Source organism: Denticeps clupeoides, chromosome 7 (genome assembly GCF_900700375.1).
Source record: "Denticeps clupeoides chromosome 7, fDenClu1.1, whole genome shotgun sequence".
Classification (NCBI taxonomy): Eukaryota; Metazoa; Chordata; class Actinopteri; order Clupeiformes; family Denticipitidae; genus Denticeps; species Denticeps clupeoides.
In genome coordinates, this window is record NC_041713.1 from 16,211,730 (window position 1) to 16,226,455 (window position 14,726).

The window sequence follows — 14,726 nt, forward strand, 5'->3', positions numbered from 1 at the left end:
TATTAATCTCTTCAGCTATGCACTATCTAAATATATTATTGTTCAGACACTATAGACCCGTGTTGTGTTAAAAATAATGATTTTGTTCTATCTATGCATATTTTATGCTAAACAGCTAATAATGTTTAATTTATGCACAGGGTGGTAGTAAATTAAACGCCTATGAACCAGAAGACCCAGGTTCAAATCCCACTTACTACCATTGTGTCCCTGAGCAAGACACTTAACCCTAAGTTGCTCCAGGGGGGGACTGTCCCTGTAAATACTGGTTGTAAGTCGCTCTGGATAAGGGCGTCTGATAAATGCTGTAAAGATATTTTACTGCCTAAGACGTCGTACAAATCCATTAATCTCGCGACGGGTGTGCTCAGGTGGTGTCACCCCAAATATTCGAGGCGGCCCTGGTTCGGTTCGATGCAGAAGATCCATTCGCCAAAGTTCCCCGCTGGTGCCAAGCTGTCCAGAAAGCCTTCAGATGGCTCCTGGCGCTCCTTCCACGGAGGAAGCGTGTGCCAACGTGCGCCTGAAAGGTGGCGCTGTCACGCTGTCACCACCTTCGCGCTCCCCGAAACCGATTCTGCGCTTTTCTTTTTTCTTTTTTTTAATTCAATTCATTAGACCCTTGCGTGCAGGATCAGCAAAGCGCACCACCGCTCGGCAGAAGAATTATTCTCCGTTTTATCTTCCGACGTAGAGAGAGAGAGAGGGGGGGAGAGGGAGAGAGACACCAGCACAGAGAGAGAGAGAGAGAGAGAGAGAGAGAGAGAGGGAGGGAGGGGGGCAATTAAAAAATAAATAAATAAAAAAACGACGCCACCGACTCGCCACCAAACCGAATGGACGCGCGACGCGCGACGGAACCCGGGCCGCTGATGTCGCGACGCGGGCGGGTCGCCGCTCCCGGTCCCCAGCTCCAGAGCCAGGCAGCCGAGCGGGAATGTTCCCCGCGGCGTCCGCGTCAGCTGTAAGCGCCGAGGAGAGCACGCAATGCCGCGCGTCGCCCGTCCCCTGGCCCTCCTCTAGACGGACGAGGCGTCGTGCCACATCGTCGCCCGTCAGCGGTGTCGCTGCGCGGCGTCTTCGGCGGGACGATGAGCGCGTCCGCGCTGGTGGTGGCCATGTCCCCCGTGCTGCTCAGCCCCAGCTTCGCCTTCAGCTCGCACTTCGACTCAGGTGAGGAACAGCGCGGCTCCTTCCCCTGTCGCACTGTGTGACATTTCATTACAAATCTACGTGCGCATTTTTCACGCGTCCAACGCGGCGATGGCTGCGGGACGAGCAGAGGGTTGAGGAGCGTCTCGGAAATGTTTCTCCATGTGATCCCTTCTGCTCTGGGTCTTTATGCTTATTCTATGTCTGTGTGTATGTATAAACAGAGGTTTTTTTTTTTATCGTGGTCACCACTGGGAGTGTGGGAAATTTGGTGTGTGTGTGTGTGTGTGTGTTCGGGATGTGCAGGGTCTGCAGTGCAGCACTGGGGCCGATGTGCCAGGGTTTGGACCCTGTGGTGCTGTAACACGCCGGGACCCCGGAGGGGAACGGGACGGGTTCGGGTATAAAAACAGGACCCGAGCGGGTCCCTGTCGAGGATGGTGTATGTGCCCGGCATACAAATGATGTTGGAGGCTCTCACTCAGACTTGGAAAGAAAGGAGTCTCTCTCTCTCTCTCTCTCTCTCTCTCTTTCTGCCCCCTCTTTTTAAAACCGCCGCCCCACCGAACCGGTGCTGCGTGTTGAGGACCCAGGCCGGTGGGGCAGGGAAACTATGCGGCCTGCCTTTATACAAAACCCGCCACTGAAATCCACCGCCGGTCACGCCTGCGGAATTACGGCCGTCCTCGGCTGCCTGATTAAATCTCCCGCAGGCATCCAGCTCCTCGGGGGGACAGGGGCCCCCCCCCCAGGAATTGCGGGAGGCAGGGCCGGGGTCCGCCGTTTCGGATTCCTCGCACATTCGTCGGAGTGCGACCCTGTTGGCGGCAATCTGTCACCCCGGCCGGTCGAGTAATAACACTGGCAATCAATGTTGCCTAGGCGATGGATGGGAGGGCTGTAAGAATCAGTCTCACGCCGAGCTCCTCCCACCTCCAGCCCGCTTGGAGAGCGAATGGAGGCTCATTCGTCACCGTGGTCTCACGGAGCACAGATTTACATACAGCTAAATCATAATGAATCAGTTTTATTTAGTGTCACGCATCATATGGCTTCAACTTTTTCGGCTCAAGTGATGAATGTCGCACAGTTAAGTGGGACGACCAAGCGGCCAAAATGATTGTACGCCAGATTGTTTTTTTCCACTTCATGCTCACGATTGTGAATCCAGTATTACACCGACACAGAGTTAGATCAATTAGCGGTTTTCATCAGATTTTTATACCGATCGATTTTTGTGTTGCTGAAGTTTCAGTGAAAGTCTCTGCCTTCGCTGCAGTGTTGCTTGAGAGCATTTGTGGCGCTTTGACTGAAGCCGAGGAAACCAGGGTATCCACGGCAACATGCAGCATCCAGTCTAATGCGAAATGCTGGGAGGCAGGCTGAATGAATGTTGTGCTGGAGGAGGTAAATACTGAGGAGGGGAACTTGCAGTATATTTGCAGTGCCTGACATAAGGATGCATATCTTAATTTGAGACGTAATACAAAGGGAATTAATTTTTTAATAGTTGTTTTAAAACAGGGGGGGGGGGGGGGGGGGGGGGGGGGGGGGGGGGGGGGGGGGGGAGTCTGGTCGTTTAGACCAGAATGAGTTGGCCAGTTGTGATTTTGGGTGATTCGGGGAGCCAGGTACCTGTGCAGATTGTGTGCTGAGGTGATGGAGCTCATCGGGATGGCCTGGCCACGCTCCAGACTGCAGGCTGATCCAGTTCTGCTGTGCCCGGATCAGACATGTGCTGCTCCCTAAACTGTAAGCCCAAATATGTCATCTGAACTAAATAATACACATGTCTATACATCATTAAAAAATATACATAATTCAATAACTTCATGGAATAAATGATCATTATACTTAGTTCCTGGTAGTGATAATGCGTATGTGAAGGACTGAGGAGGCGCAAGCGCTTGACAATGACAAAAATAAAACCCGGTAGCATGTGAACTAACCGTCATGCAACATCAATGCAGGAACAACCCGTGAGTCCTGCAGGGAGAACTTTAAAGGGTTCTGATCACTCGAGCCCAATGTACAGTGCTGTGATCTTTCAGGACACAATAACCAGGCAAACAGGTACCAGCTGGAAAAGCCCAGTGGCACCCGGGCATCACACCTATTAGAAAAGACACACACAATACTCAGTGTTGTATGTGTGTTGGGCAGCAGTGGCTTAGCGGGTAGGGAAGTGTACCCACAATTGGAATGTTTCCGGCTCGAATCTCGAACCACCAAGGTGCCTCTGAGGTGCCACCGTCCCCACACACTGCTCCCCGGGCGCCTGTCATGGCTGCCCACTGCTCACCAAGGGTGACGGACACATTTCGTTGTGTCACCTTGTGCTGTGTTTGCTGTGTATCACAATGACTTTCACACATGCACACAAACGTTCTCTTCCTCCATCTCTCTCTTGTTCTCTCTGTTGTGATGAGGGTTGATCCTTTTTTTTTCTATGTTAAAATAATAATAGAATATTGTTCACAAGTATAATCAGATTTTATCCAAATAAAATGAAATGCACGAATATCCACATGCACAGAAAATCTGGTTTGTTTTGAAAGCAAAAGACCTGATTTGCTTGATGAATTTGAAGCAGGATGAACCTTAAAAATCCCAAGTGATTTGAAAATCAGATTGCACCTCTTTCTGTAGGCTGCTCCGAAACACACTTTACTTCCTTAGACTCAGTAATTGAATGCTATTGATTTATTCAGGTATTCATATCTGCAGTTGGGCTCCGCCAGGGTCCTCAGCAGTGGATCAATGCTAACTGTGATGTCAGTGAGGCCAAAGCAGATTGATGGACCTTATAATACTGAATTAAATATGACAGAATACACGCACCCTCACATAACAAACAACCACTTACGCTTTCGACACACACACACCCACAAAAAAACCCCTAAAAATTCACATATATTCTAAAAGTCTGTTTTTGGAGCCTTGTCCAAATGGCACTCCGTCTCCAGTAGCATTTCATCCTCATATGCGGTGACGAGCTGCGAAATGTCCCCACAATTTCAAGAGATTCATTCTAATTAAGTCACACTAAGATACATTTAAAAGCACACACTAATCCCACAGAATACATTCACATTTTTATTTCGATGGTTTCAATTTTTTCACAAATAATAAAAAACTTGGCCAGACACACAGAATCGCAGCTATGCACAAGCTGAAAGGGCTGTATTTCCCTGGGTCTGTATTACAATTGGGGCGTATTTCTTTTTTTTTTTTTTGCAGAAATAATTAGATACAAAAAGGAGCACTAACTACCTACCGAGCACATTTTTGTTAATACTGTAATTAATGAAGAATTGAGTCGTGGGGGGAGGGGCTACCTTATCATCAGCACCATGGACAGCAGACGGGGTTGCGACGTCACACAACTTGCCTACGCTGGCACGTCAGCACCACGGTCTGGTCTAAAGCTAAAAGGTGGGGCCGGGATGGTTTGAGGGCATGTGTGGCGGAGCTGAGCCGCCAAACTTCGCAGCTGGAAACAATTCCGATCTTAAATCCAGGGGGGCGGTGCCGAGGACTGGAGGACAGGTGCTGGTGCCGCTCATTCCATTCCCCCACGGGCCTGCGGCCTGAAGGAGAGGAGCAGATGGGTCTCGTAATTCCCTCATACTCTGGCCGCCATGCCGTGGCATTACGTAAGCCCACTTCCGGGCCTGCTGGAACTGGAATGGAGTGGATTCGTCTCGGAAGAGGGAGCAGGAGCGAAAGAGGGAGTGTGAGACGGGAGAGGGGTCCAGACACGGTAAACGGCGGGTTTGTTGACGCCGGAGATGTGTCACGCCCGGTGCGGCAGCCCAGCTTCTGCTGTCTTTTCGGCATCGCAGAGGCAGATGAGCTCATGCAGTATTTAACACGCCGCCTTGGCTGGGATCATTTCTGCCCAATCACAGGTTCCCCTCTCTCTAACTCACCCAGGAGCTTGAGCCATGTCGCAGAACACAGGCAACAGAGGCGGAGGAGCAGATGTGCTAGGACAGAATTTTAAAAGAATTATGGCCTGCAGCATCCATGAACAATGCTGACTGGTACTCATTATCAACATTTTTCCTTTAGAAAATGTTAACATATTTGACAATTTTAAGATTAAAAGCAGTTTCGGCCTAAAATATTTAGCTGATTCATTTACATGATTAACAGCTTTCATTACTTTGTTTTTTTTTTTTTACATAACAGCTTGGCGAACTGAGACATCAGATATCAGGAACAAATGTCTGCAGTTAGTATTTAGTATCCTTGGTGGTATCCTATGTGAGAAAATCTATCAAATACACAACAATGTGCTTTACCATTCCGATGTTGCATCGGAATCTGGCGACTGGGGCAGAATTTGTATCACATCCAAAAAATGTTCTTTGCAGTGGAGTCTTTTTTCCTCCCAAACATTGTTGCATGAATTTGTTCTCGGAATGCTCCAGTGAAAGGGGCATGGAGAGCAAGCAGCACTAGTACAATATTTATCAGTTTATCAGTTAATGCTTGTTTATTTCCATATTAAAATGCAGATATTAATTGATCTTCATTCTATGAATTTTCATATGATTGATTCCTGAACAATGAATGTATTTTGACACTTGGGGCCAATACTGTAAATCATAGGGGTGTTAGAAAATATTGATACAGCAACATATCGTGATATTTTATGTGGTGATACTGTATTGATACAGGGATATGTTGTTTTGGCTGAATTATTAATATAATATGATCCACACAGATCATACAAAATGTTTTTACATTTTCAGTGAACTGTAGAATATCGCAATATGTTCAGTATCACAGAATATCAGAATATACCAGAAAGGGAGGGAATAGATGGATGGTGTAGGATGTGTGAAAGATGTATTTAAAAGGATTTAAAAAACCTAAGTGCATGTTAGAATTTAGAAAGAGGCTGTGTATGTGATATCTGTGTGTGTGTTGCTGTTCCTGATCTCCTATCTGTAGCACATGTTGTTCCCAGGGAAGCGCTGGGTATGTAAATGCAAGCCGAGCACCTCTCCATCCTGACTGTGGGGCTGAACGCGTTCTCAGGCCGCTCCGTAATTCCGGGTGAACAGCCCTCTGTGGGGGTCCTGATATAAACACAGCGCTTTAAAGGCAGGAAAATGGGCTGCCAGCATGAAATCCGGCGCAATCACAGGAAGCAGGAAATCCTGTTTTATTTTGGTCCTCTGTTGGTGTAGTTTATCCTGTTGTTTTTTCTGAGTGTTTATTCTCTCAGCGTGACTTCGAGGTAAAGACCGTAACATTAGCAGAAGAATGGTAGTAATTGTAGGAGCACACCTGTGCCGAAAAAAGCCTCTTCCTCAAAAGTCAAGTCATGTCAGTGTCTATGGCTGTCCGGTTACCATGGAACTCTCTCTCTCTCCCTGTGTACACCCCCCCCCCCCCCCCCCCCCCCCCACACACACACACACACACACTCACTTCTGTTTCCATCCTGCCCCCACATCTGCTGTTGTTCTCTCCCACCATTGTCTCTCCTCACCTTCACCGTCTTTCACTTGGTCCACCAGATCCCCCTTCGGGCCGCCTCTCTTCGGCGTGTCAGAAGCCGCCGCGCTCCCTTTCGCTGCCGTTTTCCCCGCTCGCCCTCTCGGCGTGTATGTGTTTGACAGACGGCTGCTGTCAGTGCTGCGTCTTCTCCAGGGGAGCAGGCGGGATGAGCTGTGGAGTTTTTTCCACTGAGGCAGCACATCGCTCAGCAGCCATTTAATGACGAGCCTTGAGGCCTCACACTACCAGACAGGCCAGCGGACTTGCGCTCGGCACAGCCACACCACTCGTCTCCTCGTCGTTTTCTCTTAACTTGGGTGGATTGTCGTGATGACCTGGTGTACGTGGCACAAAAAAGATCAAATGTATTTTACCATACTAACCAATGTTGGTTTTTATCTGCTAATACTGCCTGTTTGAGAATGTGTCGACTGAAGCCTGAAGAAAACCGGAGCTAAGAACATGCACACACTTGGTTCTACCATAATGGCCAATCAGCTTTGAACGGTAACTTCCGCTGCGTTCACCTTTCTGCTCTTTTCTCATTTACTCAGACTATGAACAAGTGTGACATGTATGTAGTACTTGTCCTGCTAAGGTTAGTTCAATATAAAGTTATGACAAAAAGCCATACAAGCAGTTAAAAAACTTGCCATGTGATGCTCGGGTCACAGAAAACTAGTCTCACTTGTTAAAACCAATAGCATTAACAAAATAAAATGCACAATAAATTGCTGTGAACTCTATAAGCAATCAGACTAAACTATTGCACGAAATGTATAATGGGCGTCAAAATTGCGCAACATTTCAATAAAATAATGTTTATGCAATACAAATATATGCAACTAAAATGTCCAAGATGTTTTGATGCACGGGACAGCAATGTCCCCTGTCTAAAAGCTACATGAGAAATTGAAAAATGAAAAATTTAAGTTATATAAAAATGAACTATTTACAATTCCAAGAGTCAATGGAATAAATTAACCATATCTACATTATTGTGTTTCATGCCATTGCTTAAGTGAGGCACAGTGGCACCTTCCTCTTTCTGCAGTGTATGGCTGTTCTTCGGTGCACAGGAGAAGCTCTTCATCATATGAAGATTCAACAGGACAAACTGCTGTCCTGCACCAGAATATCCAGCACCTCCTCAGTCGTAAAAACTCACCTTTTTGCCGTGCGGTCATAGTTCTTTCAGAATCTACAGAAACGTCTGTCGCGTGTTCTGGACTGTTGTGCGTTTTACCTCTAATTCTGGACAAATGCGTCCAGGCATATATCATGATCGCATTGATCGATTTCAATAGTTCGCGACTCACTTAAATCGTCCGAGCCTATAGAATTAAGTGGGACTTCACCAACACCACTCACCAACCACAACCATAACCGTGTGTGCACACATGATATCGCTATTACAATATGTCTTTGCCCTTTTCGGGGGCCTCTTGGTGCTCAGCAGGGGTGCAGTTTTTACACTGCGTATGGGACTGCCAACTAATTGGGAATTTATTTACTTTACGTTCAGATGATATGTGACATGGATGAAATGGTACATGCTTGTGAGTGTTAATACCCCTGAGTACAAAGGATTACTTGGCTGCTGTCATTTGGATGGTGTGGTTTCTGCATTACTGATTGGATCCTGAAAGTGTAACTTCATTTGTTGCACAGTGCACATTGTGGACATCATAGCAATTCAAGAAACTCCACATATTGGGGCAGTGGCGGCCTAGCAGTTAAGGAGCGGCGTCACAATTAGAAGGTTGCACCGTTGCACTGTGCTGCAGTGTATCACAATGACAATCACTTCACTTTCACTTCTCTATTTCACTATTGGTATTGGAACCATGTGATCATGTACAGAAACCCAACTCAAACCAATTTTACTGATTATTTCATGTAAATTTCTTCGCGGGTTTACCTGATTACCCCATTGTGGTAACTTGATGTTTGAGTATATATGTATTCTGTTGCCACCCTGTAATATCTGTATCTTGTTGTGTTATGTGTGTCGTTGTTTCCTGGTTGTCCAGTAAATCCCTTATCCTGTCATGCGAAGGCGTCTTTTTCTCTGCCACGTATCGCACCCTGACATTATCATAAACAGGACTTGCTCACCAGGTTTGCCACTTGGCCCTAAAGTGGAGTGGCAGATGAAATGGCCGATATTGGTCTTATACTGTATATGACAATACCTGTTTTCTATTTCTGCTTCAGCTGCAGATGCTTCTGTGGTTTTTATTGTTTCATTAGATATACGTTTATAACATTCAAGATAATATTCTCCAGTATTCAGTAATAAGGCCCACACCATCTGTCGTGTTGTCTGTAATTAACAATATAGTTATAAGCATATATATATATATATATATAAGCATCTTAAAAACCTGAAATGTCCCCATGGATCTCAGACCTCCTGAAGATGACAACAAAATGGCAACACTTTTTATCGTTTTTTACTCTCCATAAAATCGCATTATAAATTGCTATATATGTTTTATTATTAACAATGAATATTTATTTATTGCAAATAAGAAGATGGTGAATTGAGGCCCCCTTGTGGTTGGAGGCCACAATCAATTCACCGGGTCAGGACTTTTGGAAATGGCTGTTGTGAGGACATTTGAACGTCCAGTGCTGAGACATGTTCATGTTTTATTAGTCCAGATGTGGAGACCATTGCATACGGTGCTCAGTTTGACTACGATGTTCATTTCTAGGAGCAAGTGTTTCTGCTCGTGAGCAGTTGCGGTAAATGACCCGTGTATTTGATCGAGGAGTGACTTTTGTTTTTGATGGCGGTCAGCGCTATGCGTGAAGGCCAGGCCGCTCAGCCAGCTCCCGCTCGGGCAAAATGCCAGCTGCCTCTCCATGGCAGGCCTGCTGCTGTTCCCCTCTGACAGCACCCAGGCACGTTTTAGCTCAGAAAGGTCAGGGTGGCCCCGGCGTGGTAACCCGAGCGCCTGAACGTTTCCCCGTCCCTGCACCGCTGTTGCGCGTACGTTCTTCTGGTGCCTGTGTGGTCAGCGCCAGGATCAGTGTCAGCCTGGTCCTGCAGTTCTTGGACCTTCTCCCCTGCCGGCCCAAGCCTGCTGTGCAGACGTCGCCGGTCCGCTGCTGCTCGGAATGTGCAGCCGCCCCTCCACTTCCACTCTCTCTCGCGGGGATTTGATTGCAGCAGTGTTTAGGCTGGCGCAGCGCCTGTTCTGCGGCACTGTCAGCACCAGGTCTTCTGAACTTAAGGGAGGAGATCTGCGATTGGTCCAGAGAGGTTTATGTGGAGAACCGTTGTGCTGCCTCCTTTGTGTCCGAGAGCGTAGCACTCAGCTGCATGTCTGTGTTCTGTATGCCAGAATCGGGGACGAGGAGAGCACCAGTGGGCACCAGTGGGTGGGCTTGAAATGAAAGAGAACACAGGTGGTCTCTCCTCTCCACTTCTATCCGAGCGTGTCACCTTTTCACTGTCCACTGGTGTGTGAAGAACCGCAGCGAGAAGGAACCCACAGAGAAATACAACAGTGAGGCATCTTTACACTCTGTGTGTGTGTATGTGTGTGTGTGTGTGCACGCATTCCCACCAGCCCGTCTTCTAAAGCCCTCTTTGTGTCTCCACATCTCTGAGTGGACCCTGACAGTGTATCTTTTGTGTACATGGAGTAGGAAAGTTCAGGTTATTCGCATGTGATGTAATGAATGGAGTGAATATCTGACACTGTTCTCCTAACTCCGCTGTAATGCGCGCCGTACGGATCCTTAACAGTGCACTATTCTTACCCAGGGAGGGGCATTAAAATACTTACCTCACATGTGATCCTCAGTTCAGGACCTCCTCTGTCCATTCATCACAATGCTGATTCTGATAAACTGAATCAATAAACAGGATTTTTTTTTTAGGTCAATTACAGTCTCTTGGTTTTGCGTCAATTCCTGCAAAACCAGCATATATTTTTGTGAAACAAAAAATTTTCAAACCTATTTCACAACACCTGCTGGTGGCAAAACAACACCGCTGTCACTGCCGAACCATTTTGACCAGGCGTTTGTTTGAGCTGTTTAAAAATTTGTCACATCATGGGCATCTTATGCGCCTGTCCACTCCCAGCTGGGTGGGCCTGCCTGAAAGTGTTGTGCAGTATCTGCACACCAGCTCCATCTGTAGGACCGGGGAGCTTGACCAAACCCTGCTGGGCTGGTGCTTTTGACCCTAATAATGTTGTCCAAAAAAAATCGATTCTCAGATACGTATCAATACTAAAATTTCTTCCAGCACTGGTATAAATATTCTGGAAATCAACCAAATGAACAGGAAAAAAACAAAAGATGTGGACAAGCCCATTTCAAGAAGTGCTTCAAAGTTGTCGCTATTCGCCACACCGAATTATACGCATTTTTTTTTTGTTTGTTTGACTCGGACATTTCTTTCATTTGTTTGTTTAATTATTTATTTGATTGTTTTTTTTTCTATTTATCAATTGATTTATTGCGCATTTCGTTACGTGGTGTGTGGAAACTGACATATCGCTGCATACACGCTGACTATTCTCCCTGTGTCCAGTCAGCCCAGTACTCGTACAGGTGGTGGGCATGCTTGGACTATTTATGGAGGACGGAGTCTCTCCTGGGTGCAGATGGGATTTATAGAGACGGAGAAACCGCTGTCGCATTGGGAACGCTGCACAAAGCACCGACGGTCAGCCAGGCCACAGCTAAAAATACCAAAGCACTGTGGAAGCGTACCTGCATTGAGGACCCGTGCTATGTTACGCTTTAGGACGCTTATTGGACAAATTCTGCATAGGATTCTGGGATTAGCTGTGGTGATCGGGGACGCAGTGGGAAAATCCCACACCAAATGTTTATAGCGGAGTAATAGTGTGTGTGTCTGTGTGTGCGGTTAAGATATGTGTTTGTATATGTAAGACAATAGGATTTTTGTGCGCTTTTATGCTGATTCTGACTCACTCTGCCCTGATGCGGTGCAACCGGATGTCTCATCCCCTCCCCCGCTTCCACAGATCTCCCTCCCTCCCTCCCTCCCTCCCTCCGTCTTTAAGCACATGCCTCTTCCTGCTCCTCCGCAACTCTTCCTCCTGCTACTCCACCCCCCTCTGCTTGACAGGCGCTCCTTCCTCGCTCTGTTTCTGGAATGTCACCCATTTCCCTAACGGCTGCTCCGTAATGACATTATCCCTGAGTGGCTCTATTCATACCTTCACCGCGGAGCAGGAGAGAGGGAGAGAAAAGCTGTAGGGGGACCAGCTGTTAAAGCATCAGCAGAAATCTGGCAACATGTTGTGAATAAAAAGGGGGGTGGGGGCAGATTTACTGCACCGTGGAAGGCGAGCAGATATGATGGGTCAGCCATCCCGTCTGTTGCCATGGTAACATGAGAGATAATAAAAGATTGTGGCTTTAGTCCAATGCACTACACATCCGTGACCTGCCATGGTGGAAGTCCCTCCCAGTTATGACACACACACCCACAATCCATAATCTATAACCATAGATATTTTGCATTTACATTGTGGGTTTGAATATTTCAGGAAAAACTGCTCGACAATTTAAGTATTCCACTTTAAGTACTCATAGCAATTAAACACCCGTCATGTAGGTTTAGTCGTTTCGTGAGATTACCTGGGAATTTTCAGATGATCTGGGGACAAAATCAACTGTCAGGTATTTGGTAACACTGAGCGCCTTTCCCACATCCCACTCAGTCCCACTCCGCACACTCCGGGCCCGAGCCGGGATTTATAAAAAGTGGTACAGCACTGCTTATTTAGCACTGTTTTTATATGTAACACACCGAATTACTGAGCGGTGAGTGTTATCTAATTGCTGAACTCGGTCCCGCGTCATGTACTACATGTCCAGCGGACGTCCTACTGCATGGGGAAACCATCAGCCAAAACAAAACAGTTTTTCCCAAATTCTGACAAAAGTATTCGTAAAAACTCTGTTTGTGCTTTTCTGAACACCATATTTGGATTTGCCTCCACGTCTAACACACACACCACAAGTGTTTTGTCTGGCCTGGCTATTACTTGTGTTTTCCTGTTGTTCTGTGCCTCTTTACCACATTTGGTGTAAACAGAGTTAATCTTGGACAGCTACACCCCCCATCCCACGTGAGCTGTTACGTCTGGAACGTCGTGTTCCCCGCTGTGTGTGTCAGAGCTGCTGTGTGTTGGTACTTTATCAGGATTCTCCAACCACACACAAATCTACACAAATCCCCAAATATGACATATTGTATGTTTGTTTGTGTGTGTGTGTGTGTGTGGGTGTGTGTGTGTGTGTCAGTGTTGTTTGCTGTCTGTAAATCACATTCAATCTAACCGTCCCGATGAATGACACATGACCCTGAAACCAGTGTGGCAGCGTTCAGAAAGTGTCCACCGTAGCCACGGTCACCGTCACCTGCCTAATGTGACCTACGTCACCTCTGTCATCACTGGTTAACACGGTGCTAATCAAAGCCTGCTGTCACTCGGTGCAGGGGCTCCTCATTAAGCACCGTGTAGCGGCTCTTCAGTTTTAATAAACCCGTCTGAATAAGTGACAACCGTTAGCGGATAATGAATATCACACACACCACACACACACACACACCCTGCGGTGTGTATACCACCGCAGGGTACACACACACACACTCACTCACACACTCACACCTATGGTATGAAGTGGTTGCGTGTGTGTGTGTGTATACCCTGCGGTGGACTGATTAGGATCCAGACACCATGGATAGATGAGTGAGTGAGCGAGTGAGTGAGCGAGCGAGAGATATATATACATTTAATATTGCTCATTGCATACAGGCCATGGCCGCAAAAACTCAAGTCCTCCACGTATGGCGTTACACGCCCCCGCATTCAGTAAACAGATGACACGAGCCGGACTGAAATGAGGGTACCGCGTCGTTTTGGAGTCATTATTCTTTGTGTCCTGCAGGCGGCGCCCCCTTGAGTGAGCTGTCGTGGCCGTCCTCGTTGGCTGTGGTGGCCGTCTCGTTCTCGGGACTCTTCACCTTTGTCTTCCTCATGCTGGCCTGCCTGTGCTGTAAGAAGGGTGACATCAACTTCAAGGTGAGTGTTTTTGTCTTCTTCTATGATGGGGTGGATGTCAGAACCCACGTGTATCTGCTCCACCATCAGAAATCAGGTATTACAATCGATTGTCATCATATTTCACATTCTGTGTTCCTCACGAAGGGTTAGCTGGATAAAGTGAGTCACACTGACAGATAATTAGAACATCCTGTTCTGTGGGAGTCTGTGACGAGCAGACGTGAATCGCAGGTTATCAGCGCAACATGGCAGCACTAAAAAAGATCATAAGATCACCATGGCACGTACAGGGACATACAGACCGAAAGAAGGTGTGAGATCTTGGAGTGGAGCACACACACTCCAGCATAACAGCATCGTCTTTTGGGGGGATTTAGCGCTCAGTTGTAGCAGTGAGGAGCAGATAATGGACGGGCGCGTGGTTGCGAATGGGGCTGAAGGCGTGGATTACAGCGGGCGGGGGATGGAAGTCGGAGCACTTGGGTTCATGCTAAGACACTCAATGCTTTCAACTCTGGCAGCAGGTGCCTGATGCATATGGTATCGGCTGTACCCAGCATGCATTCTGTCTCATTGGCAATATTCCATTGAGACTGAGGACGATCCGGGGTGTGTTCTCGCTGACGGCTGAGAGGGGAACTGGTGGGAGATGTTGGTAGCACAGCACCCCAGAAAGCCATTAGAACATTGTTATATCTACATCATTACATGTAGATACCAACATTAAAGAAAAGTTGTGATGTTTTCTGTTTTGCATTCGAAATGTTTTTGCAGTGGCTTGAATGTAAATATGTTCTACTATTAAACCATTCTACTGCAGCCTGCAATCCATATCATCAGTAACTTTTCATGTAGGATTTTAGTTCGGTTTTAATTTGCTGTTCTTTCTTCCCCCATACTTTTACCATAAAGTATGTACTGTAAAATGTGACCAAAGAGATTGAAATTGCACTAGATTTAGTGACAAAGTTGGAAACAATGATGAAGCTATGT